A 15028-nucleotide genomic window follows, 5' to 3' on the forward strand; every position below is an offset into this window, starting at 1 on the left:
CACTTTTTATTACCTTTTTTATTTATTGGATAAAGGCAGAAATTGAGAGGGAAGGGGGTAGTTAGGGAGAGAGACAGAGAGACACCTGCAACACTGCTTTACCGCTTGCAAAGCTTCCCCTGCAGATGGGAACTGGGACTCGAACCCAGGCCTTTGTGCAAGTGTAACTTGCATTGTAACTTGTACAATCATCTAGGCGCACTACCACCTGGCCTCCGAAATATCACTTTATACCTGTAAGAATGTCATACATTAGTGGGGGCAGTAACAGCAAATGTTAGAGAAGATGAGCAGGAAAAGGGACACTTCCGCATTTCTAGTGGGAATGTAAACTGGTCCAATCCTTATGAATACAAACTGGAGATTTCTCAAAATACTAGAATACCCTACCACCCAGCATTTTTCTTTTTTTAATATTTTTTCTTAAATTATATTTATTTAGTGGGTAGAGACAGGAATTGAAAGGGGAGGGGGAAACAAAGAGACGCCTGCAACCCTGCTTCACCTCTTGTGAAGCTTCCCCCTGCAGGTGGGGACTAGGGGCTTGAACCCAGATCTTTGTGCACTGTAGCATGTGCGCTCAGCCAATGTGCCACTGCCCAGCCTCCGCAATTTTTCTTTTGAGGATTTACCCAAAGGAAACAAAAACACCTATCAGAAGGGATCTATGGTGTTTCTTCTTATCGGAGTACTGGACCCATAGTGACTGTACCCTCACGACCTTATCAAAAGCTAATTATCTTCTAAAGGTTCCATCTCCAAACACCATCAGATTGGAATTGGGCTTCTGCATGTGACTTGAACAGAAGTTACACAATTCAATGCATAGTATTCTATTTGTGCCTGCCTCCATTCATGTATTTCTCAGATACAAAATAAATTCATACCATCCAGTCCTCAAAGTCTTACCATGTTACAGTCTCACCTCTAATGGGTGAAGACCAAATTCCTAACACAATATTATCTATATCAGATATAGATTAACCTCTAGGATTCCTCTGGGGTCACAAATCCTCTCTAGCTATGAAAATGTAAAACAAAACAAGCTATGTGCTTCAAAAATACAATGGTGGAAAGGCATAGGAAAAACATTCCTAGTCCAGAAAAGGAGAAGTAGAAAAGACATAGAGGTTGGTAGAGTTCAAGCAAGTCCAAGACTTAGCAAGGCAAGTTCTACTAGATTCAAAGACTAGAGAACAAGACTCAAAATTCATGGCTTTACCAGGGCCTCATCCCCAGAAAGGAGGAAGTATCCTTAGACCAGAGGTAGAAGTGGCACAGCTGTGATCTCTGAACTGCTGTCAGTTTCATTTTCCCCTTTTCTTGCAGGCCAATACATCTGCAATCCTTCTTCACTCTGCCCTGCTTTGTTTCCATTAGTTCAGTGGGCAGTTTCTTTTGGGACAATCCTGTATCTGCTCCTAGCTTCTGTGAGCTGTATGATTAGATCTGTGGGTTATATTTAAGTCAATCTTCTTTTTTTAAAAATCATTATTCAACCCCAAACAGGGCTATCTCTTAAGAAAAGATATGACAGCGCAATATGAATAGGTTGAAAATATCCTAATGCTTTAAATTCAGGTTCTTGGTGGTTAACAGTTTCGTTGTTTAGAGTCTAACTAAATCTATTTGTAATGCTGCTGCCTCAGTATCCATTTTGTGTAACTGAATGAACTTCAAGAAGGCTTAAGCTGACACTAGCTCTTCTTTCCTGCCTTGCCCTAGATAACAGCCTTGTGATAACAGTCACAAGTGTGGATTCCTGATAGGGCTTCTGCAAGCACCTCCCCCACTGTGCAGGGCTTTCCTCTAGTGTACACCTTATATAGCCCTCCTCACCCACACATACACACATGCTCTCCTGTCTCTCAACACCCAACTGGTTCTGGTGTGGATTAACCAATTCAGCCTCAGCCCAAGAGCCCCAAAACACTCCACGTAGGAACCTAATAAAGGCCTATGCCCAATCCTGTTGCACTGGATATCTGTAGCCCCCCCTCAACCTACCACTTCTCCCCTCATGGTATTATGTCTTGTAGCTCTGCCAGGACCTGCCAGTGATACACTTCTCTATTTGACTTTCCCCTCAGTATTATATTGGATTGTATTTAATGATCTTATACTTCAAGGCTCTACTTAATAAATCTTGGGAGCCGGGGGCAGTAGCGCAGCAGGCTAAGCACATGGGGCACAAAGCGCAAGGACCGGCATTAAGGATCCCAGTTCAAGCCCCTGGCTCCCCACCTGCAGGGGGAGTCACTTCACAAGAGGTGAAGCAGGTCTGCAAGTGTCTATCTTTCTCTCCCCCTCTCTGTCTTCCCTTCCTCTCTCCATTTCTCGCTGTCCTAACAATGACGACATCAATAACAACAACAATAACTACAACAACAATAAAAAAACAAGGGCAACAAAAGGGAAAATAAATAAATATTTTTAAATTTCTTTAACTCCATATATCTCTTTCCATCTATCTCTTCCATCTATCTCTTTCCAGCATTTCAATGTTAATAGTCGAGAAACCAAGCTGCTCTGCTTCTTCAACACTTTGCTTGAAAATCTTCTCAGCTACTTATACAGTCTCATCACTCACCATTGTATCTTTGACAAAACACTAGAATACAGTTCAGCCAAGTTCTTTGTCATATTTGCCTTTCCTTACCACTTGGTTGGCCATTCTATTATAACATGTACTTCTTCTTGTCTGAACTTTGCTCTCAAAGATCACCAGTACCAAATACAAAGGTATAGCAATTAGGAAACATTCTGTCAGGAGTGACAGATATTCCAGCTCAAACTAGCTTAAGTGAAACAAAGATAATTAGGTTTCAGGGGAGTCGCTCAGTGGTAGAGTGCACGCCTTGAATGTATGAGGCCCTGCCTGGGTTCAGTCCCTAGCACTGAATAAACAAACACAAGGAAGACAAAAACAAATAGAATACCTTAAATGGTGAAGAAGTGCTCTCCTGTCTCTCTTTCTAAATAGCAATGACAACAGAACACATTAGCAAACAGATATAAGTAGTCTGGGGATAGGATTAAGCAAAGGCATGAATTAACCTAAAACTCAGAGAGTATCACCAAAATGTCATTTCTTTCCATTGATTGGCTCTAAGTCTTTGGTGGTCACTCCATCTTACAGCAATGCATGGGAGCAAAATAGCTGCAATACCTTCAGATCTCAGTAAGCAATTTTGGTCCACTTTAATAGACATCTAGAAAAAAAAACTGGAATTTCATTTGCTAATTGTGTTTTAAGTCCCTGAACAAATTTCTTTGGTCAGGAGAATATGTCATTCTGATTGGTCGGGCTTGAGTTGTTTTTGCTTTGTTCCTACCTTGCAGAGAGAGATATTCAATAGGAGTACAACAAGAGCATGGGCGAGGCATTGATGTACCGTGTTAAATGTACATATTATCATTCACAAGAACCCAAGCTTGATCCCCTACTTCCCACCAGCAGAGGGGGATGCTTCATGAGTAGTGAAGCAGGGCTGCAGATGTCTGTCTTTTTCTCTCTCTATCTCCCCCTTCTCTCTCAATTTCTATCTGTCCCATCTAATAAAAATAGTAGGAGGACTGGCGGCCATTAGGAACAGTGTATTCATAGTGCCAGCACTAAGCCCCAATGATAACCCTGTTGGGGAAAAAAAAATCTATTCTCAACTCTGATACCATCTTCCCAGGCAATATTTTTATCCCACTTCCATGTTCGAGCAAAAATTACTAAAGTTATGGGCCCCTGGAACATACCTAAAATAGACATCCTAGCTTCTTTCCACCCTAAGATCCTTATTCTCATCTTCTCTATCCCTATTCTTTGGTTCCTATTTGTTAAATATTTTGCTCTGCTTTATATCTTACTGCCTTTCAGCCAAGCTACAGATGCTGCCATGATTCCATCCTGACTTCCCTGGGCAGACAACCTCACCAATATGTCCTGGAACCCTACCTTCCCAGAGCCCTACCCCACTAGGGAAAGACAGAAACAGGCTCGGGTATGGATTGACCTGTGAAGACCCATGTCCAGCAAAAAAGCAATTACAGCAGCCAGACCTCCCACCTTCTGCAGTCCATTCAAAAATTTGGCCCTATTCCCAGATGGGAAGAAATGTTATGGGAAGATTAGGAAGATTACTAGAGTGCACTGAACCCCAATTCTATCAGGACCCTGAGAGAGAAGAGAAATGTATATATATATATATTATGAATAATAGTCAACCAGTATCTATGATCTTGGGAGAACTACTGCAGTTTCCACTGGAAGGAAGGGGAACACAGAACTCTGGTGGTAGGAATTTTATGGAATTATACCCCTGTTATCTTATAATTTTGTGAATCAATATTAAATCAATAATAAGAAAAGAAAAATGCTAATGAAAAAGAAAAGAAATATAATGAGAATCACAAATGTAAGCTGCATATGTAATTTAAAGTATTCTAGTAACTGCATTGAAAAATGCAAAAAGAGGGGTCGAGGTGGTAGTGCACCTGGTTAAGTGCATATATTACCATTCACAAGGACCTGGGTGCAAGCCCTCAGCCCACACCTGCAGGGGGAGAGTTTCACAAGTGGTGAAGCAATGCTGCAGGTGTCACTCTGTCTCTCCATTTCCATCTCCTCTGCTCTCTCAATTTCTCTCGGTTCCCTCAAATTAAATAAAGTTAAAAAAGAAAAATGTAAAAAGAAAGAGAAATCAATTTTAAGGATACATATATATGTATATGCAAAGTATTATAATTTCAACATTAATATGGAAAATTAATAATGAAATATTTTACATGCTTTTCTTTTAGGAACTTTAAATTCAGTATTTTGATAAGACATCCAAGTGATAATAATGAAGCCTTGAGAGTTGGTGTCCATGAAAGATACTCTGAGAAACTGTTGATTGGTCAACAATTTGTTTGGTTTTGTATGTTAACTCTCTTTTCAGCCACCAGGTTCCAGATGCTACCATGATGCCAACTAGACTTCCCTGGACAGACAACCCCACCAATGGGTCCTGGAGCTCTGCTTCCCCAGAGACCCACCCTACTAGGGAAAGAGAGAGGCAGACTGGGAGTATGGACCGACCAGTCAATGCCCATGTTCAGCAGGGAAGCAATTACAGAAGCCAGACCTTCCACCTTCTACAACCCACAATAACCCTGGGTCCATGCTCCCAGAGGGATAGAGAGTGGGAAAGCTATCAGGGGAGGGGGTGGGATATGGAGACTGGGTGGTGGGAACTGTGTAGAGTTGTACCCCTCCTACCCTATAGTTTTGTTAATTTATCCTTTCTTAAATTAAATATATATATATATATATATATTTAGAGAGAAATGGGGAGAGGAGGGGAAGACAGAGAGGGGGAAAGAAAGACAGACACCTGAAGACCTGCTTCACTGCCTGTGAAGTGACTCCCCCAGCAAGTGGGGAGCCGGGGGCTTGAACCGGGATCCTTATGATGGTCCTTGCGCTTTGCGCCATGTGAGCTTAACTCGCTGGCTACCGCCTGACTCCCTAACTATTTTATTTCTTATGTGTTCCCAAATCATATTTATAGTAGTGTGGTATGGAAAGTCTGTTGAAATATGCCTGAGCAATTGAAAAGTGAAGTCAGGGATGTAGTTAGATAAAAGATGAGTGACATTTCCTATTGCTTGAATATTGCTGCCACCTTTTGGTTATAATACACATTGCAGTCAAGTAAGTAAAAAAAAAAAAAAAAAAGTCATTTGTAAGCTCTTGGCATTTCTGGCAACACAGCATCTTAAGATGGCTTTGCTTTGGAGTTCCCACTCACACCAGACTATTGTAATCTTAATACTCTATGTTGTGTACATGTCAGCTATGTTCGCTAGGATGCTTTAAACTTCTTAAATTATTTTTAAAGAAAGAGTCCATGTTTCTTTTTTAAAATATTTATTTACTTTAGACAGAAACAGAAAGGAAGGGAAGAGACAGAAAAGAAAGAGACACTAGAAGCACTGATTCACCTTGAATGTTGATCCTCATGCTCGATCACATGTACTCCACCGGGGCCACCACCCAACCCCTATAATTATGTTTTGTATATATTCTTTCAGCACTGGCTCGGAAAACTTCTATTTATGCATTCTCTCAAAGAAATAGTTGTAACCGTGGTCCGGGAGGTGGCACAGTAGTAAAGCATCGAATTCTCAAGCATGAGGTCCTGAGTTCAACCCCTGGCAGCACATGTACCAGAGTGATGTCTGGTTCTTTCTCTCTCCTCCTATCTTTCTCATTAATAAATAAATAAATTTTTTTAATTTAAAAAATAAGTCAATCTTTAAAAAAAAAAAAAGAGTTGTAACCTTAATTTAAGTATCTTAATTGATGTAGTTCTTAAATTTTTTATAATTTTCTTATTGTTGATAGAAAAACAAGTTAAATAAGAAAAAAAGTTAAATAAAAAAATGACATAGTGGGGGTTGTATTGTTAAATGGGAAACTGGGGAATGTTATGCATGTATAAACTATTGTACTTACTGTTGAATGTAAAACATTAATTCCCCAATAAAGAAATAAATTAAATATATATATATTAAAGTGATCAGGCTAAGGGTAGATAGCATATTGGTTATGCAAAGAGACTCTGATGCCTGAGGCTCCAGAGTCCCAGGTTCAATCCCCCACACCACCATAAGGCAAAGCTGAACAGTGCTCTGGTTAAAAAAATATATATATTAAAGTCATCCAGAAGATAGTGCAGCAGATAAGGCATTAGGTGTTCAAGCATGAGATCCTGAGTTCAATTCCCAGATGCACATGTACCAGAGTGATATCTGGTTCTTTCTCTCTTTTTATTTCTCTTATTAATAAATAAATAACAATATTTATAAAATAAGAATATTAAATAAGTTAAATAAAAAACTATATTTGTTTGAAAATTTGAAAAGAGACTTGTACTTCCTTTATATACTATGCAAGTAAAAGAGAGATTCCAGGAGCAACAGTTGCATTGTACCCCTTAAAAATATTTTTTAAATGAGCTCTGTTTTGATTTTTTCCTTCTTGATTCTTGTAAACAAATGACAAAAAATGTTTATGTTCTCTATGGGCAGGAATAAAATAAATGTCTGCTTTGTACATATGGAAGTTATTATATTTGCTTAGTAGAGTATATCACATAAAAAAAACTATTTTTCTACAATAGTTACATCCTAACACACTCTTCATCCGATCACGTTACATCAAGTTCATCCAGAAACCTTTATGTCCTTCATCATATCCCATCATGTTAACAACAAGGTCTAGGTCCTCCCTGCCTAATGGATTTTCTAATACTCTACTGTAATTGGTTCCATTATTTCTTACTCTGCTGATGCTTGAATATAATGAGAAACCACTCACCTCAAATGTGTTTTTATTCACATATCCTAAGTGCTTTGTTCATTTTGAGTCTTTCTTTAGTTTCTTAGTGGCTAGGCTGAATCCTTTCTTAATTGGAAACATTAACTGAAATATGTTGAATGTGATAAAGAAAAGGGCATTTCCGACTCATTTCCCCTCAAGTGCCATTTCCACCTGAAGAGGTTTAAATTCTGTGAGAACAAAGATAATGAAGAGGAAATCTCTCAAAAGCTGGCAGAAAGTGTTCTTGAGAGACACACTCCAGTTCTCCAGTTTCTCTTATCTCAGTCTCAGTGAGAGACTGAGAAACCCAATAAAGCTTAGGCAGCTATAGATTTGAGAAGCTTCAAGAATTTCTCAGTTGCTTGAACAGCTCAACAATTGCATTGCTCAACTCTGTAAAAAAAAGTGTTAGAAAAAGAATTATTGCACAAAAAGAGCAGTGGCTTTAGAATCAGAAATCCAAACTCTGGTTCCTGCCTTAATCACTTAAGAGTTTTTGTAATTTTAGACAAGTCATTTTATCTCATGAAAGCAGAAGCAATTTCTCTGTAGTCAGAAATTATGATACTAATAATATTGATGGGAGGGTCATTATGTAGTCTATGCTAATATGCATGTGATGTAATTTTATAAACTGTAAAATCCCATTTGCATAGTCATTCTGAGAGGTCTATTAAGATTCACACTTCACATCTACTACCTTAATCCAATTTTATGGAAAATCCACAAGAATATCTACAAAGACTCAAGTCAAGAGACCCAGCAAGCATTTTGAAAATGAATTTTATGGGAGCCCGAGGGTTAAGCGCACATGGCGCAAAGCACAAGGACCACATAAGGATCCGGGTTTGAACCCCCGGCTCCCCACCTGCAGGGGAGTCGCTTCAGAAGCGCTGAAGCAAGTCTGCAGCTGTCTCATCTTTCTCTCCCCGTCTTCCCCTCCTCTCTCCATTTCTCTCTGTCCTAACGACAACGTCAATTACAACAACAATAATAACTACAACAATAATAAAAAACAAGGGCAACAAAAGGGAAAATAAATAAATATTTAAAAATTTTAAAAAGAAAATGAATTTTATTAACCTGCTTTGTAAGTGTCTCAGCATATTAGAGCAGTGTAGTAATACTTTCCCTTTCTTTTATTTTTATTTTATTGGTGGGTTGATGGCTTATAGTATAGTCTCTGTTGTAATATTCTATTTTGTTAATATTTAAAATGTTATTATCTTTACTTATTGGATAGAAACAGTCAGAAATTGAAAGGAAAGTGGAGAAAGAGAGGGAGAGGGGGGTGGAGAGAGAGAGAGAGAGAGAGAGAGAGAGAGAGAGAGAGAGCTGCAACCCTGCTTGACCACTTGTGAAGCTTTCCTCCTGCAGGTGGTGACCAGAGGCTTTAACCTGGTTGTGCACTGATGTGTGGACTCAACCAGGTGCGCCACTGGGTATAGTCTTTAATACATAGGCACAGCCTTTCATTTCACCTTGACTAGTGTCTAGGAGACACAGAATAGTCTTAAGGTATCTTCATCCTATCTTTTCCCCACCTTCCCCAGGGTCTTTTGCTTTGATGCAATATGCTACACCCAGTCCTAGTTTCACCTTATGTCCTTCCTTATTGTCCTTTCTGCTTAAATTCCACCTTTAAGTGAGATCATTTGGTACTGGTCTTTCACTTTCTGGCTTGTCTCTCTCAGCATGATACCTTTAAGTCTTGATCACAGCATTGCAAAGGAGATGACCTCATCATTTGTAGCAGCTGTATAGTACTGTACTGTGTATATGTACCCCAATTTTCTTAGCCACTCATCTGTTGTTGAGCATCTGGGTTGCATCCAAGTTTGGGTCACTACAAACTGTGCTTCTGTGAACACTGGTGTGCATAGGTCTTTTTGGATAGGTGTTTTTATTTTCCCTGGGTAAATCTCTATGAGAGGGCAATAAAGTAGGCCCATTTCTAGAGTTCTGACTGTTTTAGATAAGGGTTGGACCAATTTACATTCCCACTAGCAATGTAGAAGAGTCCCACCCTCCACAGTCTCATCTAAAAGATGGTATTTCCATCTTTTCTAATGTATGACATTCTCACAGGTGTGAAATGGTATCTCATTGTTGTTTTTATTTGCATTTCCCTTATCATCAGTGACTATGAGGGTTTTTTTTTTTTTTTCATTTGTCTCTTGGTCTTTTGGTTTTCTTTTCTTTTCTTTTTTTCTTTTTTTTTTTTTTTTAGAAGATTTTGCCCATACCATTCCTTCATTTTTCAATGGGGTTGTTTGTTTTGTTGAGTTTGGTGAGTTCTTTGTGTATTTTGGTTACCAGTCCTCTGTCTGGTGTATGATACATAAAGATTTTCTAGGGCAGGGATAGATAGCATAATGGTTATACAAAGAGACTCTCATGCCTGAGGCTCCAAAATCCCAGGTTCAATCCCCCACCACCATAAACCAGAGTTGAACAGTGCTCTGGTTAAAAAAAAAAAAAAAAAATTCTCTCATTCAGTGGATGATCTCTTTGTTATGTTTGATCTCTTTGTTATGTTGGTGAGTTGATGATTCCCTTTGCCATGCAGAAGTTTTTCAGTTTGATGTAGTTCACCGGTTCTATTTTTGCTTTTGTTTTCTTTGTAATTGGATTCAAATCAGTGAAGATCTTGCAGAAACCTATATGGAAGAGAGTTCGAGTGGGAAAGATAACATAAAGGTTATGCAAAGAGAGTCTCATGCCTGAGCTTTTGAGGTCCCAGGTTCAGTCCTTTGCATCAAAATAAATTATCTTCCAACTATGACACCATCCCCCCCAGACAATAACTTAGGTTACCTGCATATTGGATGTCAGGCGAAGGCAAAAACTAGTAGGGTCATGAGCCCTTTGGAATATACCTAAAATAGACCTACTAGCTTTTTCCAAAACAGAGACCTCAAATCTTCATCTGCAGTATTCTTGCCTTTAGGTTCATGATTAGTCAACAATTTGTTCTGCTTTATATCTTAACTCTTTTTCAGCCACCAGGTTCCAGATGCTACCATGATGCCAACCAGACTTCATTGGGCAGATGACCCCACCAGTGTCTCCTGGAGCCCCACCTCCCCAGATCCCTGCCCCACTAGGAAAAGAGAGAGACAGGCTGGGAGTATGGATCGTCTGTCAATGCCCATGTTCATCAGGGAAGCAATTATAGAAGCCAGACCTTCTATACCCCATAATGATCTTGGGTCCATACTCCCAGAGGGATAAAAAATGGGAAAGCTGTCAAGGGATAGTTGAGTTCTGGTGGTGGGCATTGTGTGGAAATGCATCCCCTCTTATCCTATAGTCATGTCAATATTTCCATTTTATAAATAAAAATTTAAAATAAATAAATTAATCACTATACCCGAGGCTCCAAAGCTCCAGATTCAATCCCCCACACCACCATTAGCCAGAGCTGAACAGTGCTCTGGTTTAATATATATATGTATGTATGTATAATAAAAACAAACAAAAATAAATAAACCAGAGCTGAGCAGTGCTCTAGAAAAATAAAGTAAAATAAAATAAAAGAGTTCCGCCTATATTTTCATCTACGTATATGATGGTTTCCAGCCTAACTTCTAGATTTTTGATCCATTTGGACTTAGTGTTGGAAAAATTGGGTGGAAAGAAAAAAATGAGTCGAAATGAAACTGGACCACCAAATTTTATCATATACAACAGTTAAGTTGACTAGACTCTCTTTTTCCATTTGATGTTTTGGGCTCCCTTGTCAATAGTTAACAGTAGGTGTGGGGTGGGAATACTTCCCCTTTCTAAGGAACTGTGCCAGATACACTATTTAAGTTCATGAAACATACTTTAACAATCTTCAGTGTAGGTATGATTCCCTCCTCAATATGGAGAAGAAAACAATTTAGGAGTTAGATAGCATAATGGTTATGCAAAGAAACTCTCATGCCTGAAGCTCCAGAGTCCCAGGTTCAATCTCCTGCACCACCATAAACCAGAGCTGAGCAGACCTCTGGTAAAATAAATAAGCAAATAAATAAATAAATAAATAAATAAATAAATAAACTTTTTAAAAAAGGGCCGAGTGGTGGTGCATCTGGTTGAGTGCACATGTTACAATGTGTAAGGACCCAGGTTCAAGCCCTTGGTCCCCACCTGCATGGGGAAAGCTTCACAAGTGGTCAAGCAGCGCTACAGGTGTCTCTCTGTCTCTCACCCTTTCTATCCCTCCCTTCCCTCTCAATTTTTTACTGCCTCTATTCAATAAATAAATAAAGACAATAAAAAATTAAAAATAGAAAACAATTTAGAGACATTAACAAAGTTGACTAAAGACTTGAGCAAATGAGTTGCATAAGGAAGATTTATGATCCATGCCTTTTCCCCTGTATTACTGTGAACTACAGCATGATGCTTTTTTCCTTTTATTTGTGCCACTGTCTTCAGGCTCAGAACCATATTAATCTTGGTTGTTCCTCTCTTTACTTTCAAAAAATTTGGGGGGGTCAGGCAGTGGTGCCCTTGGTTAAACACAGACATTACAGTGTTCAAGGATCCAGGTTCAAGCTCCTGATCCCCACATGCAGGAGAAAGTTTCATGAGTGGTAAAGTATTGCTGCAGGTGTCTCTCTGTCTCTTTCCTTCTCTATCTCCCCCACTCCTCTCAATTTCTCTCTGTCTTTATCCAATAATAAATAAAAATATTAAAAACAAACAAAAGAAAACCTCACCCTTCTTCCAAAAACCAATAAGCAACCATACCTTCCACAAAGACTTCCTTTATTTAGGTCCTCAGCCTACTAAGATCTGCTTCAAAATCTCTGCAGCACTGGTTTTCTACTTTCATGTAGACAAAATAATAATAATATTTACCTTATTATTTAAATCATGAGAGGATGGCAGAGGGTAAATAGCATAACAGTTATGCAAACAGACTCTCATGCCTGAGGTTCCAACATCCCAGGTTCAATCCCTAGCACCACCATAAACCAGAACTGAACAATATTCTGGTTAAAAAAATTAAATCATTAGAGGGACTGGACAGTACCTTGCCCAGTAGAACATACATGTTACCATGAGCAAGGATCTGTGATCAAGCCCCTAGTCCATCCCCATTTGCAGAGGGGAAAGCTTCATGAATGGTGAAGCGTAGTTGTAAGTCTCTCTCTCTTTCTATCTCCCCTCTCTCACTCTCTCTCTCCCTCCCTCCCACCACCTCTCTTCCTCGACCTTCCCTTTCAATTTTTCCCTGTCCTATCAAAATAAAGAAAGAGAAAAAAATTGCTGCCTGGGTCTGGGAGATAGCATAATGGTTACACAAAAGACTTTCATGCCGGAAGCTCAAATTGTCTCAGGTTCAGTTCCCAGCATTACCATAAGCCAGAGCTGTACTGTGCCTGTGCTCTGGTATCTAATATCTATATCTATATATATATAATTTGTTATTTTTATAATTTGTTTATTGGGGAATTAATGTTTCATATTCAACAGTAAATAGAATACTTTGTACATGCATAACATCCCCCAATTTCCCATATAACAATACAACCCCGACTAGGTCCTCTGTCATCCTTCTTGGACCTGTAGATCTTTATATATTTTTAACATTTATTTATTTATCCCCTTTTGTTGCCCTTGTTGTTTTATTGTTGTGGTTATTATTGTTATTGATGTTGTCGTTGTTGGATAGGACAGAGAGAAATGGAGAGAAGAGGGGAAGACAGAGAGGGGGAGAGAAAGCTAGACACCTGCAGATCTGCTTCACCTCCTGTGAAGTGACACCCCTGCAGGTGGGGAGCTGGAGCCTCTAACCGGGATCCTCACGCAGATCCTTGTGCTTTGCACTATGTGCGCTTAACCTGCTGCGCTACCACCCAACTCCCTATCTCATATTTTTTTAAGCAGAGCACTGCTCAACTCTGGCTGGTGGTGGTACAGGGGGTTGAACCTGGGACTTTGGTGCCTCAGGCATGAGAGTCACTTTGCATAACCCTTATGCTATCTACCCCAGCCCTGTATTTCTCTCATTAAAATGAGTTAAATATTTTGGGGCCAGGTGGTGGTACACATGGTTAAGCACATATGTTACAATGCACAAGGACCTGGCATTGAGCCTCTGGTCCCCACCTGCAGAGGGAAAGCTTTGTGAGTAGTAAATCAGTGTTGCAGGTGTCTTTCTCCCTCTCTGTCTCCCCCTACCCTCTTGTGTTGTGTGTGTGTGTGTGTGTGTGAGACTTCTGGATCAGTTGGTAACCGTAAACTTGCTGACACCCTCAAGTTCCCCAAATCTCATGTAAGAGATCTATGTCTTCTTTTTCCCAATATCTACATCTCCTGCATAAATTTGTTTTATGCCTGCACCTTTAATTAAAGGTACACACTCATCACATGGGCATTTTGTCACAAAAATCATACTTCTTTCTTCTGGTTTAATTTCTTGACACCTAAATGTCAAGACATTCTGTTCCACATGTACAATGTATCTGAACTTCCTTATTTCTCTGTCTTTCTGCTTGTCATCCATGTGTGGGAAGTCAGCATACTCAGATCCAACAGGAAAAACATTATAACCACATCCTATGAAGTACATCACAGTTTTGAGATTTTCCTTCTGCCCAGATGACTGCTCCGACTCTTGTTTGATGATCCTCAGTTCAATATGTCCATAACCTGACCTGAACCATGCAGTTAGTGCCTTGCAATTTCTTGTGGCAAACTTTGATTGTAAATTTCAGCTATCTGTTCAGTATTGTCACAGTAAAATCTGTAGTGTTTAAAGATGGGCACACAGGAAGCTACCATGGCCAAAGAAGAATAAGGTTTTTCATGTTTTGTTTTAGATTGCTAAAGTACGGATTTTCACACAAATTCTCCAAACCTATACTCATTAATATTTGCTTATGCATTTCATTTGAAACCAAAAATAACATTTCATATTCTTTTATTCTCTCCTGTTTACATTCAGAGTAAAAGTCAGTGTTAGCATCTGGCAATGCTTTTGCAATTTTTTGAATAAAGTCACATTTGTAAGAGGTCTCAGCGAATTGCACCATATAAGGCAAAGGCTGAGAAGCAAGACACACACATGGGCCCAACTGTTTGATTTCAATCTTTCCACTGCTCTGCCATCTAATTTTGTATCTTCAGAACTAGAAGCCTCAGTAAGCAAAGTTATTTCTAGATCAGCCAACCAAGACGAAATTTGGTTAACACCAGCATTAACAATCATTTTCGAAAAAGCAGAATATGGTCTTCTGGAAAAAAAAAAAAAGGTCACAGTTTTTCATTCTTGACCCATGTTTAATAAGTGAAATTTTCCCAGCACGAAAATCATCACTGGAACAGTGAAGACCAACAATTTTTGTGTTTTCCACAAGACCAGTTTTCTTCACCTGATCCATTTATTTATTTAGCCTCCAGGGTTATCACTGGGGCTGGGTGCCTGCACCATGAATCCACTGCTACTGGAGGCCATTTTTCCCATTTTGTTGCCCTCATTGTAGTTGTTATTGTTATTGTTGTCATAGCTGTTGTTGTTGGATAGGACAGAGAGAAATTGAGAGAGGAGGGCAGATAGAGGGGGAGAGAAAGACACCTGCAGACCTGCTTCACCGCTTGTGAGGTGACCACCCCCTCTCCCCCCGCAGGTGGTGAGCCGGGGGCTTGAACTGGGATCCTTAAGCAGGT

At 39.5% G+C, this 15028-nt stretch overlaps 1 pseudogene; it reads right to left on the reverse strand.

Moving 5' to 3' along the window:
• Window positions 1-736: 736 nt before the first annotated feature.
• LOC103118144 (cytidine and dCMP deaminase domain-containing protein 1-like) lies at window positions 737-14742 on the reverse strand (annotated as a pseudogene).
• Between the last annotated feature and the right edge of the window lie 286 nt (window positions 14743-15028).

The sequence above is a fragment of the Erinaceus europaeus genome, chromosome 8 (genome assembly GCF_950295315.1).
Source record: "Erinaceus europaeus chromosome 8, mEriEur2.1, whole genome shotgun sequence".
NCBI lineage: Eukaryota > Metazoa > Chordata > Mammalia > Eulipotyphla > Erinaceidae > Erinaceus > Erinaceus europaeus.